This window comes from Leopardus geoffroyi, chromosome D4 (assembly GCF_018350155.1).
Source record: "Leopardus geoffroyi isolate Oge1 chromosome D4, O.geoffroyi_Oge1_pat1.0, whole genome shotgun sequence".
Classification (NCBI taxonomy): Eukaryota; Metazoa; Chordata; class Mammalia; order Carnivora; family Felidae; genus Leopardus; species Leopardus geoffroyi.
In genome coordinates this window covers 52,393,755-52,415,454 of record NC_059342.1, presented here as the reverse complement: position 1 = coordinate 52,415,454, position 21,700 = coordinate 52,393,755, and the positions used below count along the sequence as shown (strand labels likewise).

The 21,700-nt window shown below is 38.8% G+C and overlaps 1 protein-coding gene across 5 annotated transcripts in view; it reads left to right on the top strand.

Moving 5' to 3' along the window:
- Nucleotides 1-1,470: 1,470 nt before the first annotated feature.
- LINGO2 (leucine rich repeat and Ig domain containing 2) overlaps nt 1,471-21,700 on the top strand; it is a 1,160,577-nt gene continuing 1,140,347 nt past the window's right edge. For 3 of the 5 annotated variants that reach the window (XM_045468931.1, XM_045468928.1, XM_045468930.1), the window contains exon 1: nt 1,471-1,784. The gene's annotated coding sequence lies outside the window, so the exon portion shown is untranslated. Of the gene's footprint in view, nt 1,785-2,466; nt 2,652-21,700 lie in introns of those variants that run through there. The other 2 variants (XM_045468932.1, XM_045468929.1) reach the window with 2 other exon arrangements.

The following is a 21,700-nucleotide window of genomic DNA, read 5'->3' as shown; positions in this document are numbered from 1 at the left end:
CGCTCTGCTGGTGTAGCGACCTCCCAGAGCACAAAGGGGAGCCACGGTTAAAAAAAAATACCAAGAAACAAACAAACAAACAAAAAACCCCAAAAACCCGGAGGGTAAAAGTTTACTTTCGGAGAGCAATTCCAGAATCCCAGTCTGGGTAAGACAAACTCCCTCCCGCTGGGAGTCTCCCTCTCCGGGGAGGAGTGAAAGATCCTGGGGCTGTTCTTAGAGAGGAGTGTCTCCGGCTTGGGGCTCCCCAGCTGGGTGGCACCCCGTGATCCTTCCCGGCTGTCAGAGAAGAGGCAGAAGTTGGGAAAGGAGCTAGACCGAGAGCAGAACACCAACTCTTGGTGCGAAACGTCGGAAATGGCTGCTAAAGGGGCTGAGTCTCCAGACTCCTAATCCCTCCCCTTCTCCAGCTGAGCCCTTCACCTGCTACCGTCCACTTTACAATATAAGCGTAGACAGTGCATTAGCCCGGTTCCAAAAGCTGGGCGTCACAAATCCCTGGGCAGTTCCTTTTTGAACAATCTACCTGAGTTTCAGGGGCTCCTGGGAAAATGTTACGTGATGGAGTACGCAGGAAAGGGGGCATGGGAGGGGAATGTATATTCCAGGAAAATATGCGTTGGCTCCTCTATTCGAAAGACCTCGGGGAGCCCCTCGGCTCCCTCGCAGGCTGCGGCAGCCACTTCAGTGCTCCGCGAAAGGGGCGGAGGTGGCTCTGGAGGGTGGAGACCGGGACCGGGTTAATCTTTAGTCCGGCGACCTCACGCAGGCTGCCCGGAGAGTAACTGGCTTCGGGGAAAAGAGGCTGGGAGCCGAGATACCTGGGAGGGCAGGGACCAGAGAGGCGGCCGAACGCACTTGGCGACGCGGAACTGCCTGCCAGCAGCAATCCGCTAACTAGGGAGGAGTGACTGAGTCTCCCCGTCTCCTGCATCCGGGGAGCCCCTGCCCCGCTTCGCTCCTCGCGACTTCTCGCTCGCCAGTGGCCTGGGGCCGCCGGCGCGGGGCTGGGCGTGCGTGTGTTGCTGCGCGCGCGCGCGGGGGTGTGTGTGCGCAGCCCGCGCGCCGAGCCCGGCCGCCGGGACCCAGCCCCCTGCCGCCCGCCTGCCGCCCGCCTGCCTGGCGTCCCACCTCCTCGCAGCCGCGTCCTTGCAGGCTCCTCACCTGGCGCCCGCCGCCGGCCGCCCGCTCAGCCCCGCTCGGCTGCCGCTGCCTCCCCTCAAAGTTTCCTCAGAGCGGGCACCTTGGCGAAGGGGCTGCCCAGGGAGATGGATTTCTGAAGCTGTGCCTTGGAGTGGCTCTTCTTCCAGCACCTCTCAGCTGTGCTCTACCCCCCCGCCCAAATCCGGGCAGAAGGTAGAAGCTTTCCCCAAATCGGGGGAGAGGAGGGGGAGGGGTTTTCATCCAGAGAAAGGGAGGAGCGGCCACAGCTGAGGATAGGCGCTTCTCTCCTGCCTGATGCCGCGGAACTGACCGATGGGCCTGGAGGGCGAAAGAAGAAAATTAAATAGAAAAGCCAAGTTGACGGAGAAGGGGCTGGGAGGCTTCCGGACGCCTGAAAGGTTGTCCCCGTCTCCGTTTCCACGGGCGTGAAGATTTAGAGGCGCCTCCAGCGCGAGGGCTTTGAAACCGCCATCACCTCCCGATCCCTTCGGAAGGAAAAGCCGGCAGAGCTGAGGCCAGGGGTGGGTGGGTGGGGGGGCAAGTAAAAGCTTGGACTTGTGTGCAACGCATCCTTGGCTTTGGATTTTAAGGACGCGAACGAGAATTAACAGCGTTTCAAGGTAAGAGGCAGCACAAGCACCGCCAGGAAGAAGAATAACTTAAAATAGATGTCGGGGATGGGGTGGGGGCTTAAGCCAAGTTAGGATGATCTCTCCGGGCGTCGCCACGAGATTGCTCAAGCCGCGCGAGTGCCTTGGAGAGGACAAGTCAGGGAGTAGCCGGTGCCGCCGGTGCTCAGGTGGGAGGCAGCAACCGAAGGGAGTGTTCTGGTGTCCTGACCTTACACTTTTTGGAGCCTATTGGAAATAGGTGTGTAGCTGGCGCGACTTGTCTGGGCTAATTTACAGCGTGGATTCGTGCGTGTGTTTCCGGCGAGATTTTTTTTTTTTTTTTTTTAACGCTGCTAGCACCGCAGACCCATCCCCTCGTGGCCGCTCAGCGCTGTGGGCACCGGCGAACGCCGCCAGGACGCGGTGGCAGGTGAGCCTGGCGCAGGTGGGCAAGTGGGGGCGGCGGCATCCGGCCGGCGGATCGCGGGGCGCGCGAAGCCCACGCCGCCGCCTGGCTGGCTTCGTGCAGCGGGCGTCGGAGCCCAGGCGCCGCGGGTCTGCTGCGGTTCCCTTCGCCTCCGCTAGAGGCTCCCAGCGGGCGCCGCGGAGCGGGTGGGTGTGGGGGCGCCGGGAGGCGGAGGGGCGAGCGCGGGGAGCGAGCGTGCCCGCGGGGTGGCGGAGCGGGCGCGGCAGGGGGAGGCGAGCCCGGTTTGGGCGGGGGACGTGAGCCGGAGTCCTGGCGCACCTCCTGGCCGAGCGCAGAGCTGCGGGGGACACGGGTCCGAATCCGGGCTGAGCTCGGGAAAGCTGTGCCCCAGAGTCGGAGACACTTCGAGAGGGCGATCGTGGCCCGCGCCCTGAGGGCAGTCCCGGGAGGTAACGTCCCCTTTCTCCACTCCTTTCGCCCCGCGCTTCTCCGTACCCCCTCAGCCTAACGCGCAAGGTGGGAGGGAGTGGAGGGTGCGGATCTGTAGGGTCCATATCTAAAGGTGCCTTTCAGTCCTGTTGCGAGGAGCTCCGTAGAATGTGTATTCGAACTAGTCTCCAATTTCACCCCCCTCCCGCCCTCCCCCGAATATTTGACTGCTTTTAGGGAAGTTTTCTGCAGAGAGTGCCGGGTGGCTGGTTTGGGGCCGGGCTGCTCCAAGGTGAGCGAGGGGACCCGTTGTGCTCCCCTGAGCCGCAGTGGACTTGAGTGCGCGACTCCAGGGTTGGGGTGTGGTGAAGAAAAGAGTACCACACCCTCTTCTTTTCCTCCCCTGTCCTTCTCACCTGATGATGAGGTCTCACCATCTCGCATTTAACTGATTTCTTTTCCCAAGGGTTTGGCTCTGAGAACGGATCAAAGAAGCTGAGAGACTTGGAGAGAGAGAGAGAGAGAGAGAGAGAGAGAGAGAGAGAGAATGAGAATGAGAGAGAATGAGAGGGAAGTCATGGCCAGAACATCAGGGAAGGAAGGAGGGTGAAGTTAAGCTTGTGTATAGGGTGGGGGGTGCTGGGAAATAGCCTTGGAGTTCCAGATTATTTGATGAAGTCCGATTCAGCTCACATTTCACTCTGTCTTTGACATAATCCTTGCTCAAGCTACTAACAGAAATCATTTCTGCTAGATATTGCCTTGAGCACGGTGGGCACAGAGTATGTTTGATGATTGCGTCTAGGCCAAAAAAAAAAAAAAAAAAAAAAGCGGGTATTGTGTGTGCTTTGGCGTGATTACATCGTGTCTGTCAGGCAGCAGGAAATGTATGTGATTTTCATTGTGCTGTGTTGTGTTTGTGCATACCATATGTGGTCATTTTACATTCAGTAATGCAATTTCAGTCTTCCAAAGGTGGCTCTTCACAAACATGACTTGTGATAATAAACCTCCTGCAGAATAACACTGAAGGAAGGCAGGAAATGTGATGGGCCATGGACTGTCCTAGGAATACTGAATAAAACCTGAGATCCAGCGTTTGTGAAATATTGGGCCACATAGGGAAGGAGTGCCAAATATTTCTTTTTTCAGGGATGAAGCAGTGGGTAGCATTTTAAAAGAAGGGGATGTTCTGTAGTTACTACCATCATCATCCTGTAGCTTGCATTACTTCCAATACAGTTAGAGTGTGAGGCAGAAAAACATGAAGCACTTCCTGCTGAAAAACAGTAAAATGTTTTGTGAGATACTGTCTGATATTTCACCCTAAGAATTTAAATGGAATGGACTGCCTATTGGTGAGGACCATAGTGGTTTGGTTATGTGTCGGGCATCTGTTACTTTTGATCAAGGTAAATATGTGAGTTAATATTATATAATAAGTGTAATTTAGTGCAAGTGAAAACAGGCCAATTTACTGATGTTTCTCATTCCAGAATAACACATGGCATGATCTCAAGGAAGATTTATATAAAGTTTGTCGTTAAATGTATTGCATTGTATGGAGCTCTGGGTAGAAGACAAGAATAAATATCTTGTTGAAATCTCAAAAAGGATGGCTTACATTCTTAAAATAAACTGTTGTAGAAATCTTATTGTGTGACAAAAAAATACTTACTAATCTAAATGTACTTATCTGCGTGCATAGATAGATACAAATTATTTGTTGAATTGCATTAACCAAGACAAATACACAATAAGGGCTCAGCTTTCATTGTGAAAGAGATCTCTGAAACCAGAGGAAGATCTCCTAGTATGAGGAGTCTGTGTACATGATGAATAAAAAATGTTGTGTTTCTTGACACTTAACTGAATCAAACTAGTGAGGCTGGTTTGTAACCTCAGATTCAGTTTTAGGACTCTATCTCCACAAAGAGGTTTTTCTGTCTCTAATAAATGTGATTTTAAAAGAGACCAAACACTGAAATGTTCCAGGGATGCTATGGACCTGAAAACTGTTTTTGAGTCCTCTGAAACTTCATGTCAAGAATAAGAGGTGATAGGATGTTGTCACAAATTAATTGGCTTGATGCTTCAATTAAAAACTGATTATTATCTGGCTCTGGTAGTCATTATGGTTGATTTCATTTGGTCTCTAGATATTCTGTGAAAGGACTCTAGGTGGAAATGTTTTCCTGTAGTACAAGGAGAGGACGTCACTAGATGCAAAAAAAAAAAAAAAAAAAAAAAGCTTGCCAGTTAGTGATTCTCCAGTTTGGTTGCATTTTACCTATAAGGCAGGATGCGGGCTTGGGGGGAAAATACATTTTCTGAATTTACATGAATGTTTCCCTGTTTGTCATAACCCTCAACCTGTGGGGACTCCATTTATAATTTTGATGAGGAACTATTTCACCAAGCCCTTTCCTTTTATGGTTTAGGGGCTATTTCAGTGTAAAGAACTTTAAGAACTATCTAATCATAAAAGATCATATTTCCTGAAAGAAAATCAGTTGAGCTTTAAAAAGATCTTTGATGAGGAAATGAAAAAAGGATAGGAGAGACAGGTTAAATACTCTAACTGCATGTATGTCTATTATTTCTTCTCTCAGCAATGTTTTTACAAATTTAAACTTAAATGTAATATTAATATTTTTCATTCTGCCCTTCTTCCTTCCTTCTACCCTCCCTCCCTTCTTTCTTTCATTCTTTTCTTTTTTCTTTTGGTTAAATATTTTCTTCAGAAACAAATCCATGCCAAAATTATAGTTAGTTTGCAATGATCAGTTCATAAATTTTTTAATGGGATGTAGTTTTAAAATATTGACTGTTCTATTTAGTTTTAAAATTTATATAGAAGAAACCTGCTAGAGTGTGGGGTTGATTCTTGAGGGAGTAGAAGTCATCAGCTGGTGGTTCTCTCTTACTTTGTTGGTACTTCTTGTGTCTGGATCTAGCTCCTTGTTTCTCCACAAGCCTGGATAGTATTCCCTGGAGGTGGATGGGCTGCCTTGAAACATGGTGCATTTGTGCTTTGAGTGACTTATTTCCATGTAGCTGATACTTTCTCCATGTGCATCTGGCCAATGCAATCAAATCTGAAATGTTCACAGTAAGCAAATGGTTGAGTTATACCTGTCAATTTATACCTGGTCAGAAATTAGTAATCCATTTCGGAAAATCCTTAACTCCATCTAAGTCTTTACTAAATGTAACTCTCTTTGTGTCATTCATCAAATACCAGTTGCTAAATAGTTTCTAAATGTCCTCCAAGAGAAAATCTAGTATCCAAAAATCTCCCAAGAGAAACTAATTCAGTGCCACCAGGAGGCAGCATGAAGAAGTAGAAAAATCACTGGATTTGGTTTTAGAAGGCTTGAATTCTGCTTCTCTCTTGCCACTAATGGTGTCACTTTTGAAAAGCTGTCTTATTTTTCTAAGGCTCAGTGTTGAATTCTGCAAAATGGGGAAAATTAAAAGCTACACACTTTCTTCTTGTATTTAAAACTTGACCACACCTAGCTTTAAGCTTTGAAAAGAGAAGAAAAAACAAAAAACAAAAACCAAAGAAAACTCCCAAACCTTTCAGGTGCCAAGTAAATATCAGACATTGTAACACTTGATAGAAAAGTAAATTAACTCTATTTAAAGAATATCTATCAAACTTCCATAATGAAGCATGGATTTTGAAATGCCTTTGATGAGAGTTGTTGTTGTTGTCCCCCACCCCACCCCCCCAGGGGACTATTAATGAGTATCATGAAAGTAAAATTTACATTAATATGTATGTATGTGAGATGCTTTCCTCAAAGTTATTATTAATATGGCAAAAATTATGTGATGCCTACTGTGAGAGACATCTGAGCATTCGAGTTGATTTTAAAGAGGTATGATGATAAAAGAAGAAAAAGAAAAGAAGAGGAAACTATTTTTGAATAAATAAGGTTTAAATGGAGCCCCCCCCCCCCCACTGCCTTTTAAAGCATTCTACATTTTTCTTCTTGTGAATACTTAATGGAATGCAAGTAGCAATTTCCATTGATTTCATTATTATCAGGTTAGTTACCCATTTTGTATGAGCAGTTTAAAAATATTTTGCTTTGAAATGTTGATTCAATGGTTTAATTTGTGATGTTCGACACAAAACTAATACAGTGTCTTCATTTTTACAATGGAATTTTCTCAGGAATGCTGATAGTCCATTTGTCTTATTTTATTGAAAACTAGTGATATTATTTATACATTATTTTAATCAGGTGAATTAGTAAGAAAGTAAATGATAGATATTACATGACTCATTGATTTGAATAAAACTTTAAAAGCCCCATTGAAATAGTTATGTGCTCTTTTGATAAAGTATGGTGCCTGCTAGAATTTGGACTAGAATAATTTTTGTTGCTTTTCTGCATGTAAACGCTAGTTAATATTAGGAACAGCTTATCTGTACCAGTTGCAAGGATAAGACAGATACCATTTCTTCCCTAGAATTTTAGTTTCATTGTTAATATAAACTACAAGTGTATTTTCTCTAATAGTATTAGTAAGACTAAATGTAAACCTAGGAACTTAGCCTAAAAAACAAATTACATTTTTTATTGCAGATGTAATAGAACATAATATCAAATTTTCTGTAAAAAAAATAATTATTGTCTTTACAAAAATCTTTGCCCAAATCCAGTGTAACGGAAATTTATGCAAAAATCTAAGATTCCCAGCACATTTCAGTTTCTAGGTATAGCACTAGAGAGTTTTTGAAATGGATTCTAAATTGGACTGCATAAGAGGATTTTGTGTCTTCATACAATCTCATTCTATTATAATGTAACTATGGTTAGCTGCAAGATATCTATCTAGTAGCCAGCATGAAGGGAAATAATTAGCATAAAAACTGTATTGCTCCTGGTGTACCAGGGGAGCCAACAACAGTGCCTTGTGATAAATGTTGATTTTGAAACGGTGGGCTTCATTTGTCAAAGAGAAAGAGTCTTTATCTTCTCAACTATTTTTTTATTGGACTTTTCTATATATTTTTTTCTCTCTCCCCTCTTTCTATCTCTCTCTGTATATATACTTTGCATACTATACTTCATATATACTATGCTCTTATATACATTGTATTATATGTATTATATAGTGTATATTACATATATTATGACATTCATATAATATTTTACATATATTAGATAGTATACTGCATATTATAGATTATGTATTATGTATAATATGTATTAATATAGATTATTATGTATAATATGTATTATAGATACTTAAATCTCCTTTTAAAAGCAGTTCATAGTCCTTGTGTAATTATATTCTTGACTATTACCCATTGGTTAAGTATATGATTATGGCTTGCAGATGGTTTTTCTTTATGGTTTGCCATTAATTTCATTGCAGGTAATGAAAAACCCTAGCTTTGGCCTCAGTTAGTTACATTCACATCAATTAATTCTCAAATACTTACTGACATTAAAGTGATTTTCTTTATGATATTCAGGATTGAATGGTGTATGTATATTATATTTTGTGCTTAAGAATCTTGTAATCTTGTTAAAGACAGAAGGCAAAAAGAGAGCTGGAAGTTAACAAAGAATAGTCTGTCAACTCATTCAGAAAATTCTTAAGTATCTGTTGTTCACAAGACTACAGAGAGTAATCATAACAATACAAGAGTTGTATAACCAGGCAATTCAGGATAGGGTGAGATGAGAGTGGCCTGGGGAGTTCTCATAAAGAGGGGAGGAAATTGATCTAAGGTGGAGTAGAATTTAAAAGAGCAATAAATATATAACTTCAGAAATAATTGAAACAATGCACATTTACACAATAGTGAGATAGTCTTGGTGATGAGTTAGTACAAAGATGTGAACACTGATAGATTTCCTATGTTGTTAATGGAGTGGGAGAACAGAACTCATATATATAATTGGAGATATTGTGTATCAGTTTAACCCCATTGGAATGAAATGTAAATACTTATTATTTAAATATCTGTTACATTACTAATGTTCATAATAATTGGCTTTATAGTTCCTCTTCTAGGAATGTATCTTCCAAAATGCTCTCATCAATTTACAAAGATTTATTATGTAAAAAAAAGAAAAACATACATACTAAGTAGCTTCATATCCTGTAGAGAAATTGTGTTAGTAGTTAAAACCTTCCTATGTCAAATCAGCTGATGAGTGGATACAAAAATAAGATATATTCATACCATGGAGTAATATTCTGCAAGAAAAAGGAATGCAATACTGATGTATGCTATAACATGAGAAAAACCTGAAAAACATTATGCTAAAAAAAGAAGCCAGACACAAAAGACCACATATTGTGTGCTTCCATTTATACAAAATGTCCAGAGAAGCGAATTTACAGAATTTGCAAGTAGATTAGTGTTTGTCAGGCCCCGGGAGTGGGGATGATAAGTTACTACAAATGGGCATGAGGAATCTTTTGTGGTGAAACAACTATTCTGTAATTGGCTTGTGACTGTGGTTACACAAATCTATATATTTACTAAAAGTCATTGCATTGTTTACATAAAATGAGTACATTTTATGGTAGATAAATTATATCTCAATACAGCTGTATGAATAAACACAATTCCAAACAAAACAGTACTCCACAAAGTCTTCCCACAAAGTAAACCCCAGGTGCAGATGACCTCACTAATAAAATGTCTGAACACTTAAGGAAGAAATAATACTAATTCTGCACAATCTCTTCCAGGATGTTGTAGAGGAGGAAACACTTTATATTTTATCCCATGAAGCTAGCATTGCCCTGATACCAATACCATGAGAAGGCAATATAAAGAAAGGAAAGGACAGAGCAGTACCCTTCATGAACATGATGTAAACAGTATTAATAAAACTTTAACAAATATAAATCAACAGCATATGAAAAGGTAATACATCGTGACCAAGTTGGGTTCATCTCCCAAATGCAGTGGTAGTTAAACATTAGAAAATCAATCCATGTAGTTCACATTGACAGAATGAGAAATAAAAAGTACATGATCATCTCAGTAGATGCAATGAAAGTATTTGAGAAAATCCAACATTTATTCTTGATAAAAACTCTTAGCAAATACTCTAGGTATATAAGAGAAGTTCCTCAGCTTGATATAGAATATCTGCAGTAAGCCTGTAGCTGATACGATATTTAATGGCAAAAGACCAACTGCTTTTGCTGTAATCTGAGAAGGAAGACAAGAATGTCTGCTCTCATCACTTCTACTTAACGTTATATTGGAAATTCTATCCAATCAAGGCAAGAAAAAACTCAAAAAGGCAGATAGATTGCCAAGGAAGAGGAAGACATGCTCAACTGCTTACTTACTGAAGAACTGAAAAACAAAAGAAAACAAAACAAAACAACAACAACAACAAAACCCCAGACATCCCTTGGGAATATAGTTCAATAAACTTTGGAGTATGAATACAATGGATTCTGTTGCTGGTTTAATAAGGTAAACGGAGTGTTCCAGTTCTTTAAATATCATCAGAGAAAAATCTGCATTATATATTAGAGATTAAGAAGAACAATGTGGTTGTAGAACAATGCTTAGTCTCTGGTAGGTTGATTGATATAGTCAACAGGTATTTATTATATACCTTCTCTGTGTTAAGCACTAGGATAGGCCTTCTGTATATATTATTTGTGGGAAGGGGCAGATATAATTCTTTTGAAAGACTTACAGGCTATTGTGGGAGAGAACTATAATGAAACTGAAATAAATTGAATATGTAATGAGAAATTGTGTTTTGTGCAGAAAAGAAACTAAGTAGAATGGTGTGGATTTACCCATGAGGGTTAGGAGAGGGATGGGAATATTTAAGACATGTCTGGTACCTAGTGAGCACTTGATAGAGAACCTTGTAATAAACTAATTCAAACCATTCTTCTTTCCCACCTCACTTTATTTCCTTTCATATCCAGTAACTTGCCTATCCAGTGTTTAAGAAATATAGGGCACCTGGGTGGTTCAGTCGGTTAAGTGTTGGACTTCGAATCAGGTCATGATCTTGCGGTTCTTGGGTTCAAGCCCCACATCGGGCTCTGTGCTGACAGCTCAGAGGCTGGAGCCTGCTTCAGATGCTGTCTCCCTCTCTCTCTGCCCCTCCCCTGCTCATGCTCTGTCTCGATCTCAAAAATTAAATATAAAACATTAAAAAAAAAAAGAAATACATACTCAGGGGCGCCTGGGTGGCTCAGTCGTTTAAGTGTCCGACTTCAGCTCAGGTCATGATCTCATGGTTTGTGGGTTCGAGCCCCACATCAGGCTTTGTGCTCACAGCTCAGAGCCTGGAGGCTGCTTTGGATTCTGTGTCTCTCTCTCTGCCCCTCCCCTGCTTGTGCTCTGTCTCTCTCTCTCAAAAATTAATAAACATTAAAAAAATTAAAAATAAATAAACATATACTCTACTTTCTTATCACATTAACTTCCCATGTGTTGTTACATGAATCTCTCGCGTGCAATAATTTTCATATCATAGTCAGCATTCATTGAGCACCCACTATGAACAAATGCATCGCCTTAAATGCTAGGGATTCACAGTTGCTTGAAGCATATCCTTGTTTTTTAGTTAACCTAATTGATGTCTTTTTCTCCATATGTAATTTTAAATCATTTTTCTTTCTTTCTGATTATAAAAGTAAAATACATCACTGGAAGATTCAGCATTACAGAAATAACATAATTTCAAAGTGAAAGAGCTACCTGGGGTCCCCTTTCACAAAGTAGGAAACTATATTGCGTAAGAAATGAGAGAAGAGTGAGACTGTGTACTGTGTGGGTAAGAGGCAAGAGGATTAAGTGGTCAGGGACCAGAAAAGATTTGAGAAGACAGATGGTACATGGGAATTGTAAAAATACAGTGTTAAACCTTGTGCAGTGGCACTGCTTCCTGTGATCTCCAAATCTTCAGAGTCGCGTAAGTCTTAGTAACATTAATGCAACTGGATGCCTAGTACAGACTGACAACAGAGTTCATTTTTGTGTCAGAATTGGGGCAGCGAGGCAAAAGAGCCAGCCTGTGTGGGTAAGAGGGTACTAGCAGATACACCACAGATGCCTGTCCCTTCATCTTTTCTTTGAGGGGACTTACCCATCTAATGCATTTACCTGTGTCTTGGATATATGCCTTCCAGCATACCTTCTCCAAGTAATTGTCTAACATACCTTTAAGTAGTGGAGCCTATAGTGGGTTGTTTTATGATTCTGTACATGGCTTTAATTGATATTTTTTTATTGTTTGCCATAAAAACTCATTCTACATAACCAAATTAGATTGATGGCATTCCATCTTTTTTTTTTTTTTTTTTTTTTTTTAGTTTATTTACTTATTTTGAGAGAGAAAGACAAGAGACAGCATGAGTGGGTGAGGAGTAGAGAGAGAGAAAGAGGGAGAGAAAGAACTCCAAGCAGGCCCTGCCCTGTCAGTGCAGATCGCAACTCGGGGCTTGAATTCATGAACCCTGAGATCTTGACCAGAGCTAAAACCAAGGGCCAGATGCTTAACCAACTGAGCCACCCAGATGCCCTGTTGCCTGTTCTTTCCTAAAGAACTTTTTGACTAAAATTACTGGAGAGCATTCTAGAACATATTCATATGTTAATGATCTTATTTTTGTAGATGCTAAATTTAAGAGGGAAGCATTTACGGTTGGTTCAGTATTCAAGATTCTTGCAGGGTACTATGTAAACTTTGAACAAAAATGTAGTGTATCTTTGGCAGAGAAATTATAATCAACATAAAGAGTGGATTATTTTGTCATTCATTCTCCTTGAAAATATGTATGAATGAGACTGATAAAATTAATGTGAAATATGATATGAAATGAATTGTGCATGTTATTATAGGTGCTTATGGAGCTTAGCAAAAGCTGTTGAGTAGAGGTACATTGGATGACTGTCTTGTTGGACCTGGAACTTTTATTTCTCTTTTCTGTCTACAGGAGAACCTACTGTGCATTTTATAGAGAGAGGGATGAGGGGAGCAAAGCTTAGAAAAAGAACATTCAATGATTATGTTAATGTAAAGTTCAAGGGAGGGTACACAGTTTGATTCAATAGAAATTAATGATTTAAAATTATAGCTTTAGAATATGGATGATAATCAGAAGTTTTATCACTAGTAATGGTAGAAAAACATGGAGAAGTTTTTGCATTTGGGGGAGATAATCACTCATCTTACCATTTAGTTCTTGTGGGAGAAGAAAGAATGTAGAATCAAGTGTACTAATTGCTTTATAAGAATAAAGTGCTAATGAATTTAATTAATAATTCATAATAAGTTTTGATATGTTGGAAATAGCATTTAAAAGTAAAATAATCTAGTACTTACTGATAAAACTATTTAATTTTTAATGTATCTGCATAGCTTTGCACATTGGGAGCCCCCTACCTGAAATATCCTTTTCCAGAATATCCAGGCAGGATCAATAGGTCTTTTGAAAACTAGCCTATATCATATTCTCAATAAGGCATTCCAGAAGCCTCAGACAAAATGCAATCTTTCTTCTTTTATAAGCTTCTGTTATTATGTGTATTTTTAAAATTTATTATTATTATTATTATTATTATTATTATTATTATTATTATTCACTGCTCTGTGTATCTTTCCAAACCATGATGGGTCCTTGATGGTAAAAATTATGCCTTATTTGTCACCATTTTAAAAAATAATTTAGAATACCATTAGTTTTTATTCAATATTTTTGGAATGGATTGAAATGTGATTTTTAGAACATCCTAGACAGTTTTAAAATGTATCCCAAACTATCATAATACTATTCCCAGTTGGTAAAGGAGATAGTGTACAGTGGTTAAAAGTTTAAAGATTTGTTTTCAAATCGTGATTCTGCCATTGACACTAATTGTTGGATGTCAAGCAATCTCTTAGTCTCGTGAAGTGTTAATTTCCTAATGTGAAATAGGTGTGATAACACCTTTCTGCCGTACACATTTTATATGGAGTTTATGGTAATAGAATAGTGAGTGAAAATAAACTTGTATACTCTGTACCTGTACAAATGACGTCATTATTGAATTAAATATATATTTAAAAGCCATTGATAAAATATCAAATGCAGTAATGTGAATCACTTTTAGAAACAAAGTGGGGGATTTATATAGAAAACCAAAACCCAAACTTGAAATTGATTTCTTTCTATTGCCTTTTTGTAATATTTCATCACATTTTCATATGCCAATTTTATTTTATAGATTACGAAGCAAAGGTAACAATACAGATTGGACAAGGGTAGTTTAACACTGGTTATAGATGGATTAGTTGATAACTTTCATGCAGTCATTTACAGTTGGATTGAAGACTGTTGAATAACTCTTTTGGTGAATAATCGCTCCAGTGTTTTACCCTCTTTTGAAATTACAATTTACGTAAAATAATCTGTATTTTATTTCTTTATTTTGAACATTTGACCTCTTCAAGCACTTGTGTCTTATTTTCTTATTTGTTACTTTCTAGATCACTGATAGAAAATTCAAAGAGCAAATAGTTACTGATTTAATAGTAGTTTGCTTCTGGGAGATCCACTATTAATGTGTTCTGATAGTAATAAGGGGTTATCACTCTATGCCTAAATCTAGTTTGTTGGAAATAAATTATGTTTTTCGTCTCTGCCCAGCATTCCTATTTGGCCGATGTTACAGAGTCTAATCAGATTTTCTGCCATTCATTTTGCTGTGATGGAGCATTTTCGTAGGTATTTTTGACTTAAGTCAGATTCTTAGAGCATTTTTAGCTTTAACTTGGGTTTCATGTATCTGAGAAAAACTCCAAGGTAGATTAGCCTGATTTCTAAACTTTATTCCCATTTCTGTAATAGCTTTTTAATGCTTTTGAGATTGTCTTGGTTATATGTGATATTTTTCTCTGATTTTCTAAAGGTGTATTGATAGTTTTGTTTTTATTCGGATTCACTTTGAAGTGTCTTTTTCTTTTCTCACTCGTATTCTTGCTGACCATAGCATTCAGTGAAAATGCATTCACCTAGCACAAACTTGTTTTTTTCATAAGTGTTTTTAAGCAAATGGGTATTTATCCCCTTTGTCTCTACTGCTCTCCATTTAAACCTGCTCAGCTGGCCTAATCTTTCCATTGCTTGTGAATAAAATCTCAAATAGGGCTCATATCTTAACTTATTTACTATTAGAAGAAAAAATGCTCTGTGATCGGTTCTAATCATGGGAATAGTCTCATTTCTGTTATAACCTATTCATTTAGTAAGGAAGTCTTGAACAAAGAAAGAAGACAGACTATTAAATACAGAGAACAAATTAGTGGTTGCCTCTGGAGAGGTGAGTAGGGGGATGGGCAAAATAGACAAAGGGGATTAAGAGGTACAGACTTCCAGTTATAAAATACATAAGTCTCAGAGATGAAAAGTACAGCATAGGGAATCTAATCAATAATCTTACAATAATATTGTATGGCAACAGTTGGTGACTACATTTATTGTGGTTAGCATTGAGTAATATGTAGAATTACCAAATCAATATGTTATACCCCTGAAATTAATATAACATTTTATGCTGATTATACGTCAATAGAAAATCAAAACATTGCACACCATTAAAAAATCATGTAGAGTGTAAATACATACAATATTTATTTGTCAACCACACCTCAATAAAGCTGAAAAAAAAGTTGGTTATTTAAAAAAAAAAGAAGGAAGTCCTAAATTCATTTAGTGATAAAGTTTTCCCTACCTTAGCTGCTGCTGTTTTTCTCCTGGCCGTTTGTCATGGGAAAAAGAGGAAGTTGGTCAGCCTCTCCTGTGTTTCCCCTAGCTGACTTCCATATTTTTTGTCCTGTTCAAATAGGGTGCCTATGACCCCTTTAAAGCTGAGTTTCAGAAAAGTAGAAGAGGTAAAGGTGAGGTCTGATTTATTGGATGTGAATGTCACCTTGGAAAAGGTTTTTCAGGGCTTGGTGGACTCCTTGTTTTACCTTAGGATGTCATGGTAGACATTAATGTTGCTTATCAAAAGTTTCTGTGCCTCTTGAGCACATGGTAGGATAGAACTTATAGGCTTTCTGTGTTTAGGTGAGGCCCTCTGACCAAGGAGTTTTGAGCAGAAGTGGCAAGTGTCACTGATAGGGTGAACTGGTACAAGCATCTCCAGAGATCGTTTCCTTCTGACACTGCAGTCAGGAGCTTTAGAGTTGGTGGCTGTTCTATCCTCTTGAGCCACTGAAACTTTAACGAAAAGACCCAGTCTCTGCCCACTGCTGACACACAACAACCATGTTGTAGGAGCAAGAAACTAATCTCTGTGGTTTTAAGCTACTAAATTACTGGGTTGTTTGTTACCACAGTGTAACATAAGCTATCAAAACAGAAAGATGCATGACTTTCTCAGAGGGAGTGGGAGTATTTGTCTGTATTTTCTATGATACAAGAAATGCTTTTCCTTTCAGCTAGATGCATAATATTTCTCTCCTACTTCCTGGAAATCCAGAAATCCATCTCTTCTGTTGGGATGACTTTATTCCTGTATGCATTCTTCTTGGGTTGGATTTGAAATGTCTTCTAAACAAGTTTTTCTTCTAAGTTGCCCACCTCTGGTCTTCTGGAAACATTTACACAATCTTGTGTCTCCTGGGAAAGTGTAGCTTGACCTCTCTCTACTGTGCCAGTTCAGGAGCATAGTCTTTCTTTCTTTCTTTTTTTTTTTTTTTTTTAATTTTTTTTTTCAACGTTTATTTATTTTTGGGACAGAGAGAGACAGAGCATGAACGGGGGAGGGGCAGAGAGAGAGGGAGACACAGAATCAGAAACAGGCTCCAGGCTCTGAGCCATCAGCCCAGAGCCTGACGTGGGGCTCGAACTCACGGACCGCGAGATGGTGACCTGGCTGAAGTCGGACGCTTAACTGACTGCGCCACCCAGGCGCCCCATCATTTTTAATGCCATTTATAAGTGGCTTAGAAAATATGAGATGACACAAACTGTGCTCTCATAATCCTGTGGAACACACCCTACAACAATGGTCTTAGAACAGTATTCTAAGACAGGGTTGGGCTTTATTGTTTCCCTTAGGCATTTCAAGCTTTTGAAGTGGTTTCCTTAAAGCTTCTTCAAGGTGTGAGGTGAGGAGATGGTATTTATACTACATCAACAACTCAAAAAACTTTTTTCTGTAGTTTCCAGCCTTTTGACCAATTGAGCTTCAAGGGACATTGACCACAAAACGGGCTTTTGAGTTTCCATTGAAAGTTTTACATACATGACCTAGCACTTCCATTAAAAACGTGGGGTGGGGCGCCTGGGTGGCTCAGCCACAGTGTCTAACTCTTGATTTCAGCTCAGGTCATGATCTCATGGTTCGTGACTTCAAGTACCTTATCGTGCTCTCTGCTGTCAGTGCAGAGCCCACTTTGGATCTTCCGTCTTCCTCGTTCTCTGCCCCTCTGTGTATGCATGTGCTCCCTCTCTCTCAAAAACAAACACATATATATTTTTAAAAGTCTTATTAAAAAAAACTCATGGGGGTACTTGTCAACTATTTTTGCATTTTGGCTTTTGGGTCTTAACTGAAACCCACACAGAAAATGTGTGATTTTATATCCTGCCTAAGACCGTTGTTGTAGGGTATATTCAGAAGATGATTAGAATGTGGTATGTGTTATTCAGTATTTTTAAACCATTCATAAATTGGATTAAAAATACATGTGCCTACAACTGCAGAGTCATGTCATCCCTGTATCACAACATTATTTATGGGAAGCTTTGACAAGTTATTGTTTTGTTGTTAAAATCAATACGATGCTATGCGTAAATAGTGTCCATTCACTCACTGGTCATTAAAGATATTTGGTGTTTCTGCAGGCGTTGCTAAGTGGAATTTAGTGAGGAGACTTATGCAAAGTGTATTTATTCTTGCCATTTTAGGAGGACCTATACTGAAACTTCTGTTGTCAGTCACCACCCATTTATTCCAAAAGATTGTTCTGGCTAAAACAGTTAGTGAATCAGTCTTTCAGAGTGGTTACTTATAAGTAATATGAAACACTTTAGGTTTGAGGAGGGAGAGACTATGGAACTTTACAAAAGCATAATGTATATTATAGATTAATAGCATTATCCAGTGCTCACTATAAAATTTTAAACTTGATGAAACCATGAAAGGAGATGATACATTTTGCTACCCTGAAGTGAAACCCTGAATGATTTACCCTGAAGTAAATCATTTTAGTTAGCAAACAAATAAGCAACACTTCTAGTGTATAAGTACCATTATAACTTTATAAGTATTATTTTATCTATTATTATTAATTATTATTCTCTTTATTTTCTGATTCACAGTCTTTCTTGTGACAAATTTATCATCAAATTTAGATCTAAGCCAAATTGATGAAGAGACGTAGACATTTCCATACAAAACATTTTTAGAGTATTGGCTCTTGGCCTTCAGGATGATCTAATTAACAGGGTTCGAATAGTAAGATTTGGAGTATATGAAGAAAGGAACATTTTCATACTCTAGTCAAGGCTGGGTTATTGTATGGCTGATAATTATGCACTTTTGAGTTTCTGTTTTCCAGAGAATGCTAGCAATTTAAACTATGCATTTCTGAGCATCAGATGTTTCTTGGCAATGTTTGTGGAGTGTGACATCTTCTGTACAGATGATTTAAAGTTAGAACTGGACACTGCCACCTCCTGGTAGCCTTATAAAATGCTGTCACTTCAGTCTGCGCTGTAAGCTTTTGGGGTGTCTATTTAAAAGCTTAAGTGAGGTTAAATGCACTTGGAGGCAGGGAAAAAAAGGAAGAAAGAGAGGTATTTGTATTACCAATTGCAGCTGAGTATGCTTCACAGCTCCTGGTAGTGGATAAAAGAGTGAATTACTCAACCTGGGATAATAATGAGCAGGTGTGAAAAAGGTCACATTGTAATAGCCAATGACCGCATCTATGGGTCCTGAAATATTTCCTAGCACTTGTGGCATCTTCTTTCAAAGTCTTCTCTGCCCCAGCTCAGAAAATCAGGCATTTGTTTTCTGCCATCTAGAAAAATTTCCGCATATTAGGCATTAGACCTCAATTACCTGTCTACACTTTCATAGCCTTTGTATTGCTTTTTAATTAGTTAATTTGGGTTAATCTTTTATCTCAAATTAGACCATGGGCTTCTTTAGGGCAAAGACATTATAGACTTATTTTGCATGCTTGAGACCTGGCACACTTAAGAGTGTGTTCTATCTTTGTTTAACACCTGGGAAAGGTTTTCTATCAATATAATGGTGGCATTAAGGAGGATCCTCCATCACAACAACAGTTGTACAAAGTGCTAGGAGGAAACCAAAACTTCTTATTTGTTAATTTTAGCATCTCTTTTTACCTTTAAAAAGCCCCAAGTTGCATGTGTTAAATATAGTGTCTGAGGAAGATGATGATATTCTGAAGAATCGAATGAATACTGTGATACTGTAGACAATTCTTTACATATAAGAAATACAGCAGGAAGGAAGCTTATCAGTCAAATACGTATATTATAGGAACAAGAGAAATGCAGTGGAAAAAAAAGGTTTTTAATGAAATTAGGTAGTTAGAAACCATATGTAATTGAATGCTAGACAACATCTTCCTGGTTGGAAGGAGTTAGTCACAAGATGCATGAAAGTCCCAAGGAGCCAATATAGTTTGATAATTCAATGCCATTTGTTTGTGGGGGGAGCATTAAAGGAAAAATATATTGCACCACAGTATATCTCAAAGGTGCAAAGCATCACCTGTCTTCCCCAGTCTTTCTTAACTGAATTTTCTCATCTAAACTGGAACACATAGAAATGATTTATGAGATTTTATTTTCTAAAATCTCCCAAGAATAGTGGATACCTAGTACCATGCTAGATGCAGAGAAGGGGAGTTAACTTATTACATACATTGATGGCTTAGGGCATTAGAGCTTTATCCAGGTATAAATTATTGTTGAGGTGAGGATATCTGCAGCATCAGGAGATGCTCAATTTATGTCTTTATGGCAGAGAGCTGCAAAGAAATGGATGCTCTCTTGAATGTTTGCCTGTGACTGAATCTTGGTATATTTAATACCATAGAGAATATCCAGATCAAATTTAGCTACTTGGCTAGTAACCGAAGTTTAATATGAGCAATGTATTTTTTCCAGGTGAAACTTTATGAATATTTCAGTGTTGTCCTTAACAAATTTTCCTAAACAGTAACTATACAAAGATTAAAAATTGCTAGTTAATTAAATAATTTTGCTCTTATTTTTCTAGATTGTTTTGTTTTAAATGGGATACTTTTTTTGTACTTTCTTTTTAATCTTTTGAGTCATCTAAGCCTGGTATAATTGCCACAGTTATTGGGGACAGTCACCTTAATGTGGCCATAGATCTCAAGAATAAATTCACTTTTTTTTGACTAAGTCCAAATGTGAGCATTCAGTAAATAAAAGCTCTGAATAATATATTTAAAAGTTATTTATGTGCTGGAACAATTGAACATCTGTAGCCCAAAAATGAGCATTTAGCTAAACTTACCACCTTATCCAAAAATTAACACAATCTGAGTAGCTGACTGAAACACAAAGCATACAACTATGTAACTTTAAAAGAAATGAGAAAATATTCATACTTAGTACTAGGCAAAGAGTTCTTAGATTTGGCACCAAAGGTACAATCCATACAAAAAGCATAATTGATATGTTGGACCTCATCAGAATTAAAATCTTTTGCTCTGCAAAAGCCCATGTGAAGGGGATGAAAAAGCAAGTTAAAGACTAGGAGAAAATTTTTACAAACCACGTATTTGGCAAAGGACTAGTATATAGAGTAAATAAAGAATTTTCAAAGCTCAACAGTAACAATGTAAATAATCCAGTTAGAAAAGGAACAAAAGGTATGAAGAGACATTTCACCAAGTATATATAGATGTATGTATAGATGATGGAAACCCACATGGAGAGATGTTTAACATCATTAGCCGTTAAGGATATGAAAATTTAAAATTCAATGAAGTATTGGTACCATCAGACTATGTAAAATAACATTAAATACTGGCAAGAAGGCAGAGAAATTGGATCACTCATACTTTGCTGTTGGGAATATAATATAGTTTAGCCAAAATAGAAGAAAGTTTGACATTTTCTTATGAAATTAAACCTGTCTCCAATGTACCACCTAGAAATTGCATTATTAGGCATTTGTCAGAGAGAAATGAAAACATATATTCACACAAAAATTAATACACGAATGATCATAGAATTTTTATCCATGATAACTGCAAACTTAAAATAATCAAATGTTCCTCACTCAATAGGTGAAAAATTAAACTGTCGTGTTCATAGCATAGAATGCAATTCAGTAATATATAGGAGTGGTCTAGAGATATATGTAACAATTTATATGAATCTTCAGGGAATTATACTGAATCAAAATTGCCAATTTCAAAAGGTTATGTACTACATGGCTCCATTTATTATAATATTTTTAAAATGACAAAATTATAGAAATGGAAAAAAATTAGTGGTTTCCAGGTTTGGGGGTAGGTTTGGAGGTGAGTGTAGTTATAAAAAGGCAGCACAGCATTTTCTGTGGTATTGGAGCTATTCTGAATGTGGAGTGTAGTGATAGATATGTAGAACTTACTTATGGTATAAAATTGTGTACAACTAAAAAAATACACACTCAAAAATAAGTGGAAGAAGTACTGGGGAGATTTGAATATTATCAGTGGATGGTTTCCGTGTCAATATCTTAATGATATTGTACTGTAGTTTTGCTAGGTGTTACCTTGGAGGAAATCTGAATAAAGGATGTATAGAATTGCTCAGGAGAGATTGGAAGTTTTAGAGGAGACACCCACATCCTATAATCTTCTGTGTTGCAAAACCACTCAGGGACCTCTTGCTACCTTGTGATGAGAGCAGATTTGGTGTGGGGGAGGTAGATGTTAGGAAAATTTGACCTTCATTCCTTGTAGAGTGTAGAGACTGTTGTCTGATATCTTTCTGTAAAAAACCCAAAGACCAAAGTCTGGATGAAGCTGTCTAAGGTAGCAGAGCAAAGAAA